This window comes from Crocodylus porosus, unplaced genomic scaffold, assembly GCF_001723895.1.
Source record: "Crocodylus porosus isolate Cpor-Errol unplaced genomic scaffold, CroPor_comp1, whole genome shotgun sequence".
NCBI classification, from domain to species: Eukaryota; Metazoa; Chordata; order Crocodylia; family Crocodylidae; genus Crocodylus; species Crocodylus porosus.
In genome coordinates this window covers 22,343,002-22,357,597 of record NW_017728931.1, presented here as the reverse complement: position 1 = coordinate 22,357,597, position 14,596 = coordinate 22,343,002, and the positions used below count along the sequence as shown (strand labels likewise).

The 14,596-nt window shown below is 50.0% G+C and overlaps 1 long non-coding RNA gene across 1 annotated transcript; it reads left to right on the top strand.

Moving 5' to 3' along the window:
• Positions 1-4,332: 4,332 nt before the first annotated feature.
• On the top strand, positions 4,333-9,428 carry LOC109316366. The gene is made up of 3 exons (XR_002102825.1): positions 4,333-5,854; positions 8,680-8,921; positions 8,971-9,428. It is a non-coding gene; the product is annotated as an uncharacterized LOC109316366 (long non-coding RNA).
• Positions 9,429-14,596: the final 5,168 nt, after the last annotated feature.

Below are 14,596 nucleotides of genomic sequence, written 5' to 3'. Positions count from 1 at the left end.
TCAGGTAGATTTTAAAGAGCTATGAAGTCAGTTGACTCCCTCACTACTGCCTGACTAGAAATACTGTTGCCACTGCCAGGCAGTTGGTTTTAAATTCTGGGTGGAGCAGGAATCCAAGTCATGGGGGAGAGGGGATGGGGAAGGGGGTGCAGCGTTCCTAGTGTACCCCCTGGGCATGGCTGGTGTGGGTGTGTTTATGTATGAGGTTTTAGGAAAATGCCCAATAGTAAGAAATCAATTACGTAAGTCTAAGTAGCCAGTAGTAGTAAGAATAATGGTAAAAATAATATGCAGAAAGCAAAAGGCATAAAAACAGTTGAGGAACAAAGGGTCATTGGACTATTGGATTACTAAACTACTGAACTACTGGATTACACCCCTGAATGTCCCAGCAAGACCCCGAACTGTCTGATCAGCAGGATAGGGAGCAAGACTCACTTGCAAGGTAACCAGTATATTTCTTAGTATAAGAGGGTATGCTGCCTACTAAATACAACTGACTGAGTACACGCTAACGGGCCGATTCAGGGGAGCTGCACTGGTGTGGCTGGACCCCCTCCCCTTTGATTCCTGCTCCACTCCATCTTTAAAACCAATTGCTTGGGAGAGGTAGTAGTATTTCTATTCAGGTAGCAGTGAGGAAGTCTATTGATTTTTGTGGCTCATTGTCATCGCCAATCTTTCTCCACAGCTGTTAAGGAACCTTCGTTTTTAATAGTCTCGACTCTCTGCTATTCAAAAAATCCTTTCTTCTGCATTTTTGCTATCTGTTAGCCACTTCTGGTAATGTCTTTTTTTCTATTTCATAGCCCTGAAGACTGTTTTTAGCTCCATCAACAAATGTTAACTCCGGTATAGAAATGATTGACAGTAAAGGATTGGGGACACTGTCAAGATGTTCAAAAAGGTTAGATTTTGTTTTATGAGTCTGAATAAGAGATGTACATTTAACTGTAATGACTATAGGACAGATATATTTTTGACTAATTTTTTCTAGTTTGTTGTGCTTTTTTTAGATTTTACGTATAAGGTAGGTCCCAGGCAGTTGGTAGATATGTAGCTGTTGCAGGACCAGCAGAGAGACTTGTCTACATTGGCCCTGACTTCCCTCTGCTTTGGAGGCAGACCCTCATATTGGTCTCCATAATGTAATTTTACACGGTCATTAGTACCTCAGTGTTAAGACATCCTGGCTTCTTTGACTGAATCAAGATGCTTCTTTTCCTTTGTTGAGTGAGCTTGGGGGCTACCAGGCACATGAATATTTTTAGGGCCTAGATCATGGAGTCTTACTCAGTCATGACATGCAGGAAATTTTGGATGTGCTTTGGAACAAGCTTGGGAGAGGCGGAAATGGCATCCATGCTTGTGTGCTGTGTGCCAACGATCTCTTTCCTGCCCCACAAGGTTCCCACTCCCCAGCTGGTTTCTCTAATTTAATCCTTTGTGATGTTTGTAATCTGTAGCTTCTGAATCCTAAAGCAAAAATGCTGTGTGACTAGGCCAGTAATTGAGGGGGAGGGAAGTTAGTGAACTACAAGTCACAGACAAAAATTAGTTCTGAGAATCCAAATCAGGAATAAGACTGGAGAGGTAACAATGGAGGATGGTAAGGAAAGGTAGGGCAGTCATGGGTTATAAATTCAACTCAGTTGGCATGGAGTAAAATGGCATAGAGTTCCACTGGTCAACTACCGCCCGCCTTAAGTTGTCCAATTCCCACCCAGTAAATTGCTGACCTGCCATGGTGTGCCTGCCTCACTTTGTGCTTGGGTTGGGCAAAATGGTGGATCTGGCTGGCAGCTGGACTCCATTTCCCAGCAACCCCTCCCTGTGTGGCTGGGTTCAGTTTCCATGGAGACCCCAGCAGCAGCTGTGCTATGAGACCAGCTGTGAGACCAGCCCTAGCAGTGCTGGCAAGGCACAAAGTTGCTTCAGAGCTGGGCTGGGACTTTGTGATGATGACATTGTAGTCCAGAGCCAGGGCAGAGCAGCGATCTGCAGCTTGCATGCCTCGGGCAGGGACGTGCAGGCAGCTTATCGCGGCTCTGCCCTGGCTTCTTGCAGTGGTGACAGTGTGGTCTGAAGCCAGGGCAGAGCTGCAATCCGCTGCCTGCATGCCCCTGCCTGGAGTATGCAGGCTGCAGATCACGGCTCTCCCTTGGCTCTGGACCACACTATCACTGCTGCAAGATCCCAGCCTGGCTTTGGCTGCGTGCCCTGCCAGCAAGGGCAGTGCTAGGGGGAGGCTGTAGCCACTCCAAAATTCCCCATAGCCATCCTTCCCAGCAGTGCTGCCACTGTTGCCCACCCCATACAGGCAGCAGCAGCTGAGCCCACCCCCACCAGGAAGAGGCTGGTGCTGCTGCTGCCTGCCAGTGCTCCTGGGGCCAGTCTCCACAGAAACCCTAGCCCTGTACTTTCACAGGGCAGCTGTTGCTGGGGTCTCCATGGAAACCAGCCCCAGCCATATGGGCTGCTGGGAAATGGAGACCACTGCTGGCCAGATCTGGCCTACGGGCTGGATTTTGCCTGCCCCTGGGCTAGACCAAAGGTTGATAAACAGACTGCAAATCAAATACCAGGCAACAAGAAAAGAAACCTTAAAACCTACCAGCTCGGAAGCTGGACCATCAGGACCATGTGTTCTGGGATAAATAACAATTTACAGATGATGGACAGGTCCAGAAGACCTCATTGATTGATCAAGAGCTGCAAAAACTAACATAAGTGTTGCAGCCTTGCAAGAGACCAGATTTGTAAACTTGGCCTCCATGTGTGAAGCTAGCTACCCTTTTTTATGGGAAGACAGCAGTGCAGAAGATACTCCACCTACATTGGATCTGCAGTTGGATCTGCAGTTTGCAGTAGGTTGGTCAAAATCACTGAGACCCTCACTGTAACATCAGATTGCATCATCTCACTCCATCTACAGCAGGGGTGGGCAAAATACAGCCCATGGGCTGGATCTGGCCTGCAGAGCCCCTCCAAAATGCAGGTAAAGGTGGCAGGCTGCCTGAAAGTCAAGGAAGCAGCCAGCAGCATGAGCCACCAGCTGCAGGAGCCTCTAGCTGCTTGTTTGAGCTCTGGTTGCGAGGCAACCAACCCTGACCCCAACCTGACCCAGTTAGCCTCACTCTGCCCCTAGCTTAGGCCAGGTCTGCAGTGTGAGGGGTGTAGGATGGGCTGGGCCAGATCATGGGGCACCAGAGAGGGGAAGGGAGCCTGGGAGGCTTCTGTCTTGCTATGTGGAACTGGACAGGCCGGGCCAGATCCTGCTGCACAGGTGAGGGGAAGCAGAGGCTGGGCCACCTTCTGTTATGCCACCTGGGACAGGACAGACTAGGATGGACCCTGCCACATGGGATGGGCCTGGCTGGGCTGGCACAGGTGAGGGGAAGCAGCAGCTGGGCCAGCTTCTGCCACACCACGCGGGTCGGGTCAGCACCAGTGAGAGAAAGGGAGGGCTGGGCAGGCTTCTGCCGTGCTGTGTCACATGGAATGGGATGGGCTGGGCTGGCATCAATGGAAGGGGAGCTGGGCTGGGCTGGCTTCTGCTGTGCCACGCTGTGTAGGATGGACTGGGCCAGGTCCTGCAGCAGCAGATGGGCTGAACTGGTGCTGATGAGGGGAACCTGGGGCTGGGCCAACTTTTGCTCTTCCACACAGGGTGGGACAGGCTGGGCTGGGTCGGGTCCTGTTGTGTGGGATGGGCCAGGCTGGTGCTGGTGAGGAGAAGGGGGGGACTTTGCTGGCTCTCGCCACTGTATGGGATGGGCTGAGTTGAACTGGGTCGTGCCAAGTGGGATGGGCCTGGCCAGTACCAGTGACAGGAACAGGGGCCTTGGCCGGCGTTTGCCACTAGGATGGACTGGTTTGAGCTGAATTGAGCCAGGTCATGCTGGTGAGGGGAAAGGGGGAAGGGAAGAGGTTCAGCCAGCTTTTGCTGCTGCCTGGGGTAGGCTGAGCTGATTTGGGTCGTACAGCATGGGACAAGCCTAGCTGGTGCCAGCGAGAGGAACAGGGGGCTCGGCTGGCTTTTGATGCCATGTGGGGATCAGCTTGGCTGACCCAGGTTATGCCACATGGGACAGGCCTGGCTGGTGCCAGTGAGGGGAATGGGGGGGCTTGGCCAGCTTTTGCCAGGGGTTGGGTCCCACCGCATAGGATGGGCCCAGTGTGCAGTGTTGATGAGAGGAAGGGAAGTTGGGCCGGCTTCTGCTGCCCTGCAGGGCGGGATGGCCTGAGCCGGGACAGGACAGGCAGGGCTGGCTCCTCGCTGTGCTGTGCCTGGCCTTGCAGTCAGGAACTTGCAACCTGGCCTTCCAGTCAGGAGCTGCTTGTCATGATCAATCTGGAGTGGGCTGGGCCCTGGTAGGTACATAGGCAACAGCCATGCTGTATCCCCACAGGAGGCCCAGTGCTCCAGCTGCAGTTACCTACCCCTGGTGGCACATTGCCTGCAATTTCCAGGCCTGTTGCTACGTGCTGGATAGCAGATCCCCTCTGGTTACCTGGTTAAGTTCCCCCAATCACCTGGGTGGCTGTTACAACAAAAACATCTATGTGACTGATAAGGGCAGAGGCCAGGGCAAGGGCAAGGGCAATGCCCTGAGATGTTATGGTTAAATGACAAACTTAGAAAAATGTCAATGGATAGGTTTTTAAAATGATGCTACATCTCTAATATCACAACCCCACAGGAGAAAAAAGATTTAGATATGAGCACATCAAAGAAGAGGAAGGTAGATGCTGAATGCTGAACATTCAACAAAGAATGGACCTCTAAATATTTTTTTACTGAAGTGGGTGGAAAAGCTGTTTGCTTAATTTGCATTTTGAGACCAATCATGTGTCCAAATATGAGAAATTGTCTGCCCAAGAACAAGCAAAGAAAGTTGAGGAGATTGTTCTTCCTGCATTGCAGCAACTAAGTTGTTTTTGTTGTTGTTGTTTTAACAAAAGCAATGGCAGCCCAGGATGGAATTACAAGAATAAGTTATGTGATTGCACACAATCATCAAGAACAGCAAACCATTCTCTGAAGAAGAATTTATAAAGAATGTATGGTCAAGTCTGCTGTGATTTTGGGATCCAGACAAGAAAAAGCAGTTTGAGAACACTGGCTTGTCAAGGTGGACTGTTGTGAGACGCGTTGAAGATATCTCTGAGAACCTGCTCCAGCGATTGAAAAGTAGGGTAAATGATTTCTCTTATTTTGCATTGGCACTCGATGACAGTTGTGAAGTCAAAGACACAGCCCAGTTGTTGATTTTTATTTGAGGACTCACTGAAAATTTAGAGCTCGCAGAAGAATTGGCATTGATGCAGCCAGTGAAAGGCGCAACAACTGGAAAATATTTATTGGAGGCAGCAAATCAATGCATGTCAAAATTGAGACTGGACTGGAAAACATTGGTGAGTGTGACCACTGGTGGAAGCCCAAACCTGACAGGTGAACATGGTGGATTGCTGAAAAGAATTCAAGACCAAGTCAGAGAAATAAATACAGAACAGAAAATTATTTTTCTACACTTTTATTATTCATCAAGAGTTCCTCTGTAAAAGGGGTTCTAAAACCAAGCATTGTCATGGACGCTGTTATCAGGACTCTGTAATACCACCCGTTTCCTCTGGTTCTCTCCTGCCGTGACTTTGATTTTATGAGGGGCGGAAAGATATATGATGTTATTGGTACTTGCAGAATAACTTCCCGTAACGTGTTAAGTCACTCCAGGTATTTTTATTCTATTTTCTTTTACAGCGGCTCGGGTTGCAGACAGCAACTCACTCAACTTGCTCCTTGAATCATTCATCAGCTCTGGAGGGGATCCCTGCCTTTGGAAACCTCAAGGTAAGTTCCCACTGGTGCTCCACGGCGCTAATTACCTCATTAACAAGCGTGGTTTCAGTCTCTTTTCCCTCTTGCTGGTGCAAATCTTCGGGCAACCCTTTTTCACGGTTACCCTACCAGGACTAGCTGGGGCTGGGCAGTATCCCTGGTGCTTTGTCTCCCCCCCCATGTTACCAAAGTTTTCCAGGTTTGTCTTTTCTTCTTTTCCTGTGCCACCACTCCCTGCTGGTAATCAATCGGCTTCGCGGCTGTGTTCATTAAAGGCTGCTTCCTGCTTCCCTCCGCGGAAGTGAGAGCATCTCTGGCTGTTGCTTGCAGCCAAGCCCAGCCTCTCCTAAGCTGGGGCCCTCCTTATCTTCACCGGATTCCCCCCTCCGTTTGTGGCGAGGGAGTCTCAGCCCCTTTGAATGCACCGCCGCAGTTCTGTCTCTGAGTGAGAATCTGACCCACGTTGTCCTGCTGACCTTTGCATGCCCGAAGGTGTTCTCTCCAGATCCTCCCTCTACTTTTATCCCTGGAAGCTACATCCAATTGACCAATCTTGAGCAATGTGGGGAATTCTCCCCCACCTGGCTGGGTGTCGTCATTAACAGCCCCCAGGTGTTTCTCCAAGTAACAGGGCTCCAGACAGAGACTGTGTTACAGACACAATTACATAAGTGCTTAATTACATTTGAGCAAGAGGATTAAACCACAGGCAATTTGTAACTCTGCTTGAGTTAGAGGAGGAGCTGCAGCAGTGTGGGGGTGGGGGCTGGCACCACATGCATGGTGTAGCAGGGGTGGAGATTGTAGCCTGTGAGTCAGTGGTTTACACTAGTGTGATCCCCAGGGCATGCAGCCCCTCCTGATGCCCTCTCTAAGTGCTTCTGACCACTTAGAAGTAGGAGAGCCCTCTGTTACAGCATCACCTGTTCTTGGGAATTGTGGCTTTTGGGGAAGTGTGAATCCAGATCTCAGTTTAGTGGCTTAGATTCATCAAGTTTTGATGTTAGCCAGCTGACTATGACAAGAGAAGGGACTAAAACCTGTTCCAGTGGATTGAAGGGGGGATGATGTGGACCTTTGTAACTAGAGGTTCACCAATGCATCGGTCCAATATCGGATTGGTACCGATATAAAGAAAACTGGTTGCATCAGGTATTGGCCCAACAGGGCTGATAATTTGGCAGATAAATGTCCGTGCTGCACGCAGCCACATTGCAGCACTTGGGCAGCAAGGGGCGCAGCCAGCAGCATGGAGAGGTGCCTCCAGGTGGTAAGTCCGATGTGGTGGAAGGGGAAGGGGTGTGTGGGGGTGTGTGCAAATCAACACCCTCTGTGGTGAGGGAGGTGGCAGGGGCAGGGGCTGGAGCCGTGGCTTGTCGGGGGGTAGAGGTGGCTCCCACTGCTGCTTGGATCCTGGGAAGGCACAGGGGGCAGCGTGGGCCCCCTGGATCTGTGCAGGGCAGGGTGGGCTGCAGCTGGGGCTGCGTGGGGCTCTTCTTGGTGGGGGTTGGGCTTGAAGCAGGTTTCGGCACCGCTGGGAGGATGCTGCATCCGCCGCATATTTCACTGCCACTCTCCTCCCTGCACTGCCAGCTGCAGCCCTGGCTCTTCCCAGCCGGTGGGTGGAGGTGGGACGTTGAGCCGGGGCTGCGCCGGGTGGCTGGTGGCAGTGGTGCTGGGAATGGAGCAGTGGCAAAATTTGGGTTGGATGCAGCATCCTTCCAGTACTGCCAGTGCCTGTTACAAGCCCAGTCCCCGCTAAGAAGAGCCCCACACAGCCCTGGCTGCAGCCTGCCCTGCGCAGATTTGGGGGACACCCTACACGCCCTCCTGGGGTGCAATTGGTGGTGGGAGCTACCTCCCACCATGAGCCACAGCTCTGCCCCCACAACCTGCCTGGGTAGTGCCTGCCCCTGCCTCACTGCAGGGGGACGTTGATCTGCCCTCCACGTGCTTTCCCTCCCCTTCCGCTACACCGGACTTACCAGCTGGAGGCAGTTGTATCGGAAATCGGATTGGCATCAGCCGATATGCCTCCTTAAATATCAGCTATCGGTATCAGCTCCAAAAATCTCTATCAGTGAACCCCTACTTACAACCACTTTTCAGAGTGTTCAAGAGAGTGATCCTGGGTGGATGAAATTGCAGAATACAGTTCTCTTGAATAAAGAGATTCTCAGTTATTTCCCTTGAATAAAGAGAAAACTGTTTCCTCTCTTTATTGAAGCAGGGGAGAGGAAAGGGGAGTTTTAGAAAAGGCTTTCTAGTTTGTTGATGAGGCAGAGAGTGTCTGTCACAGAATCCAGTGGAAAACATTGGGGTAAAGTGAGCCATCTGCCAAGAGAAGGTCCTCAGGGCTTTGTCGCAGAGCAAGGGGGAAGGAAGAGCCTCTCTCCATTTTGGCACGCTGGCTATGAATCCCAGGGAAAGGCAGCAAATGGTGCAAGCAGTTAATCAGGAAATGAACTTGAAAGGACCAGCTACTTTCTCCTAGTTGCAACTCTGCAGCGATATGAAAGGAAGACTCCAACACTTCTGCTCCTCTGGGCCCTACTCAGAGCCCAGGGAATGGGAGAACTCAGGAACTGGAATGAGAGAGACAGCAAAAATGTGCTTTAAAGATGACCAGAAAAGCAGGAGATGGGAAGAGGGTGGCAGGGGCAGCCCACAGAGCATGGAAAGTAGGAAACTCAGGATTCCCTTTTTCCAGATCCGTATGGTTCCCTTTTCCTTCTTCTGGTTCATGTACTCCAGTGCTGCAGCCAACATTGTCACTTGTTTTTGGAGGCAGTGCTTGTGTGCAATTTATATTCTTCATGGGACATCTCCTGTTCCAGGGGGAGCTGTAAAATTGTTGATATTGATGCTGTTTCCATCTTGGAGAGACTGTGAAGCACAAACCCATCTTGTCCCATTGATGTGGATCCTGCTATGGGAAAGAACGGAGTCCCCTCCCATTTCTGCTGCTTTTCTGCTCTTGTTGCAGGTGCCGAGGTCTACATCCCACCAGGATTTGCTCCTGACACCTTAGGAATGCCGAGGTCCCTTTTGTTGCTATCTCTGCATTGGTACCAGTGAGGTATTGAGGCTGTGAAGGGGGGGAATCCTGTTGTCACCTGGGCTTGGAGGTATTGAGGCTGTGAAGGGGGGAATCCTGTTGTCACCTGGGCTTGTGTTTTGGAGACCCAGCCGTACACATATGCCATGGAGGAAGAAGAAAGGTCCTTCCACCTGTGGGGAGCTAAAGGTCCTGTGTGTGTGGCAAGGAGGAGTCTGAGATGATGCTTGAGAGAGGCCCAAAGAAGGTCTGGTGGTAGAGATATTAAATGGCTCAGTCTCTTCCCTAGCCAAGCCTAGCCTGCCACCTACTTGCCGTTGCCGCCGCCGCCTCCTCTGCAGATACTAGCTATTTGCCTGCCCTCCCCTGTTCAGCCTCTCCTGTGTGGTCTTCCCCCTCACCCAATCTGTGATCCTTTTCACCTGCAGTGACATGACTTGAGGGCTGCCACAGCTACCTCTGCACCCAGTGATTTGCCATTAGCCCCCTCAGGTTCTTTTGTCCTCTGGATGTGTCTACACATACAGTTGATGCTCTCAGGCAGGTGTCTACACATGCAGGGAAATGGGAGAAAATTTGCTTGTAATGGCAACAAACTGCTCCCACTTTCTGGGGCCCTGCAAGGGGGGTCCCGCGAGCCAGACAGAATGGCCTTGTGGGCCAAATATGGCCCACAGGCTGTATTTTTGCCCACCCCTGTTATATAAGAATCTCCCAGCACTGGATCTGGGACCATGCTGGGAGATAAGAATCAATCTTCCCGCCCCCTCCCCGCTCCATATGGCTGGCTGACAGAGCAGATTTGCTCCCGGTCAGGCATCTACACAAGTGCTACTGTGCCATTACTAATCATGAATCAATTTGCTACTTGCATTTGCAGGTGGCAAATTTACTTACAATTAGCAAGGTTTATTGCTCAGTAAGCATGCGCACATGCTTACTATATAGTATACTATGCTACTTTGCAGTAAGTGTCTTGTGCATATGAGCCCTGTGTGTCAGAACAGCCCCTCAGTGTCAGGAACTGTGTCTCTAGTCTAGTCCCAGCATTAACATGCTGGTCTGCCTAATACCTCTTCCCTGGGGAAATCTCTGCAGCTGGGGACATGAGACCTGGCTTCCTCCTCCAGTTTAACATCATGCCTGCTGCTGCAACCTCTAGGACAGGGGTAGGTAATGTTTTTTGGCCAGAGTGTCAAAAAACCTACAATGTCTACTTTGGAAGGTGCTGGAGTGCTGACATTTTGGAGCCCAGATTAGCTATTTGCAGCCAGCCCACAGAACCCAGTCTGCTTGCAGCAGGGCTTGTAGCCTCCCAGCCAGGAGCAGCGTGGGCTCTGTGGCTGGCAGCAGCTGCTTAGAGCCCGGGCTGGCGGTGGTGTGCTGAGCAAAATGGCCTTGCGTGCCATGCTCGGAACACGTGCTGGGGGGTTGCTGACCCCTGCTCTAGGATAAGACGTCGCTGCTCCTTTCGCCGAATCTTGGCTCTATCTTTCACTTGAAGATCCTTACCCATTCCCTACGTGCCCCTCTATTGCTCTCAAGCTGAAAGAGTGCTCAGAAGAGGAGCAGGGAATTGATTCCTAACTTATAGGCAGCCTGAAGACAGCAGCAGCATTTTTGAAGAGTGCACCATAAAACTGGCCAACAGACATGTAGTATGATGGATGTCTCATGCTAGACATGGGAGCCACCTTCTGGCCAGAGCTGGGAGTGTGCCTGACAGTGTTCCAGAGCTACTGTCTCTGTCACGATCATGTTTAGGCCAGCAGCTTGTAGGACCTGGTAGCAAAAACTCTGTCTTGAAATTAGATGAATTTTTCCTGCTGAGGGTCCTTCTCAGCCTGAGTGGGTCCATAGAGGGGTCCTGTTACAGGGCTTTTTGCAAAGAAAAGGGTAAGGAGTGACCAAAAAAAAAAAATGTTGCATGCCTACAAGGGCAAGAGTGGTGTCTTGCTTGGAGAAGGCACTTTATAGGACAAGGTCAGAAGGTGTCTTGTAGCAGGCTGTCATAGACCACAGATTTTGGCCAAGAATGTGTATTTTTATTTATAACTTGTAGAGTCACTGGTGAGGTCTGTCTCTGATGTCAGAGATGTAGGACGTGTTGTGACTGGAAGATCTGCTGGTGATGCAAGCAAACTTTACAACTTGTGCAATGTTTCACCCTTGTTCAGTAAGTATTTTTCCCATAAATCTCTCATAAATAAATTAAGAGGCTGTGACACATGTTTACATGGTCTGGTGGGTGGCAAATTGTCTTAGCAGTTGCACCCATAGAGTGGTAGTAGACGGGTCAGTATCAACCTAGAAGGCTGTGGATTGTGGAGGGGTCCTGCAGGGTTTAGTCCTTGAACCCGTACTCTTCAACATCTTCATCAGTGACTTGGATGTGGGTGTGAAGTGTACTCTGTCCAACTTTGCAGATGATGCTAAATTGTGGGGTGAAGTGCACACTCCGGAGGGTAGGGAACGATTGCAGGCAGACCTGGATAGGTTAGAAAAGTGGGTGGTACACAATAGGATGCAGTACAACAAGGGCAAATGCAGAGTGCTGCACCTAGGGCACTAAAATATCCAGGACACCCACTGGCTAGGAAGTTATCTTCTCAGCAGCACAGAAGCAGAAAGGGATCTCGGAGTCATAGTGAACTCTAAGATGAGTTGTCAGTGTGACGAAATCATCAGCAAAGCTAACTGCACCGTATCATGCATTGGCAGACGCATAACAAATAGAACTAAAGAGGTGATACTTCCCCTCTATGCAGCATTGGTCAGACCACAGTTAAAGTACTACGTCCAGTATTGGGCACCGTACTTCAAGAAGGATGTTGAAAGACTTGAGAGGGTCCAGAGGGGCGTCACTCATATGGCTAGGGGCTTACAGGACAAGCCCTATGAGGAGAGACTGAGGAACCTGGACCTTTTCAGCTTCCTCAAGAGAACTGAGAGGTAATCTTGTGGTCACCTACAAATTCATAAGGGGAATGCAGCATGGGATCAGAGATGCTCTGTTCACCAGGGTGCCTCTTGAGGTAACAAAGAACAATGGTTACAAACTGACAGAGAGCAGATTTAGGCTGGACATCAGGAAAAACTTCATGGTAAGGGTGGCCAAAAATTGGAATGGGCTTCCAAGGGAGGTAGTGCTTTTGTAGCAGGAACTGAGCTAATGTAGCTAATGTGAACATAGAGTGTAATACTAGTGAAATGTAACCATGTTAGTTTTGTCCTGTAAGTAACTTAAACACTCCATTTTGTATGCTGTGTCTTGACGTAAGTGAATGAACTCTGTATGCCCTTTTTTTTTAGTGAGTGTATGTGAAAGGGTGAATGGTGAGAGAATGGCATAGAGATGAAAGAAAAGATTTAACTGTGTATATAAGTAACAAGGCACCAAATGTAAGTTACCAGTCAGTAAACTAATTAATGAATGGCTGAAGGAGATAATGAGGAGGAGGAATGCACACATCCTGCCAGATGGGCAGCAGAACACTCCAAGGCTGAGATACCAGCTTTGACAAGCGAACTGACCTTGGGGTGAGTTAAGCTGAAGACGAACGAAGAACAACAGCAAAAGCAGAAGCTGGGTGTGGAAAAACCCCAAGGTACTGAAACAGCAGATGTCAGTCCCTATAAAAGAAGACTTAAAAAAATGCCAAGTTGGGTGAGTCTCTCTCAACTGCTGTTTTATCTGTCCATCCCTCTCCAAGCTGTGATCTCTTTCTCTCAGTAAGGCCTGGGCTGGCCACCCAGTGCCATTATTGAGCAACTGCTGCTGGTAACTAATAATGTGTGAATAGAATGGTTATATTGCGTGCGTGTGTGTGTGTGTGTGTGTGTGTGTGTGTGTGTGATACATGATATGTATGATGATTTGTGCGTGTCTATACGAGTGGTGTGTCCGAACCTCTGTGTCTAATTCATGTAATCAGTAAACATGGCATTTTACTGTATCCCCCTTTATAAGGTCTTGCTCCTGATTTGGCAATTGGAATTTAAAGTAACACTCTCCCCTGCCTTGGGGGTCTTTAAGAGAAAGCTGGATAGGCATCTGGCTGGGGTCATCTGACCCCAGCACTCATTCCTGCCTAGGCAGGGGTTGGGCTCGATGATCTGTTGAGGTTCCTTCCGACCCTCGCATCTATGAAATCCCATTGCATATGTAATATCCATAAAAGTATCTGTATACAGGCAGTGCTGACATAAAGCTGCAGTAGTTGGGAGAATCTGTGTACATTTAAGGAATTGTGTTTGCAGGGGTAGATCTAGAGGGGGTGCAGTGGTATAGATGCACCCTCCCCCTTTCAGTTGACCACTTTGTGAGAACAGCAGCTGCAGACTTTAAGTCCCCGAAGCAGATGAAAATCCCCCTTCCCTTCCCTTCCCTTCCCTTCCCTGCTCAGTGGCATGTTTGCTTCTCTTCCCCTGCCTGCGGGACAGGGGCAAGGAGAAGCTCCGGAGCTGCTCTGTACCCTTTCCTCTGGGTAGAACTGGACTCAGCTAGGGGCAGTAGGAACAACAGTAGCAGCTGGATCCCTGCTTCTTGTCCAGTTTCCCCCCATCCGGTCACTGCCACCCTGGAAGCAGCCACAGGGGAGGGAAACCCATCTGCTGCCACCTCTGCAACTGCTATCTCTAGCCGAGCCTGGGTCCATGTGCTGCCCAGCTCCAGGAGCAGCTCTGGAGCTCTCCCATGGCTCAACTGGGGGCAGCAACAGCAGTGGATGAAAAGAGGGGAATTGGAGGGAGGGGAAGAGACAGAATGTGCTGCTGAGTATGGAGGGACTGGAAAGCGAGAGGGAAGATTGAGGGACTTAAAAAAAGAAAAAAGAAAAGTTGCTTGCTCAGCTGCAATGCAGTCTGCCTGCCCTAGTGTGGGGGGGAGGCTGGGAGCCAGGGTGCAGCCAACCCTGGCACAGGTCACTGTGAATCCTGGATCCACCCACGTGTATCAGGGTCTATGTCACATGGCACATTCCGTTTTTTGTGGGCAGCTCAAGTTTGTCTTCTGTCTTTTTACCTCCATCCTGGACTACACCTTTATCTGGGGTGGCTGGCTATTAGCTACAGGTGGAGTGTCTGACTTCACCCCGGAAATGGATTAGTTCTCAGCTCCAGCAGACCTCAATAAGAGGAGCAGTCAACAGAAGATTCTTGGTTGCTCAGCACTTCAAGATAGAAGCTGTATTTGGTCTTTGCTTACAAGCAGTTTTGCAGCACTTGCCCTTGTCCTACCTTCCTCCTGTTCTTGCTTATGCTTCTCTCAGCTCCCAGCTGGCTCCTAGTGCCTGCTGTGCTCCTGCCTGATTTCCCCCTTACTTGGCATCCTGGATTCCTTGATCTTCTTCCTATCTCTGGAATGTCTCCATGAGGCTGAAGTTGGTTCCTTATTCCTGGTTCCCTGTTGCTTATTCCCAGTTCCTTGTTCCTTTTTCAAAGGTAATCTAGACCCAATAAAAGCTTGTTATTAATAAATTCCACATTGTAAAGAGAGAGAATTTTGTTAGCTATGCATATGTAAATTAATATTCCACATCAAATACAGAGCCTGAAATTAAATTCAGATTAGGAAGGGATTATGGGGCAAAATACTTCTTGGGCCCCTAGTGGACTGTCCCAAAGAGCCCTGACCACAGTCCCACCTGACCCAAAGCACAGTTTGGCTGTGCCAGGCTGCCAACTAACAGCCCCCA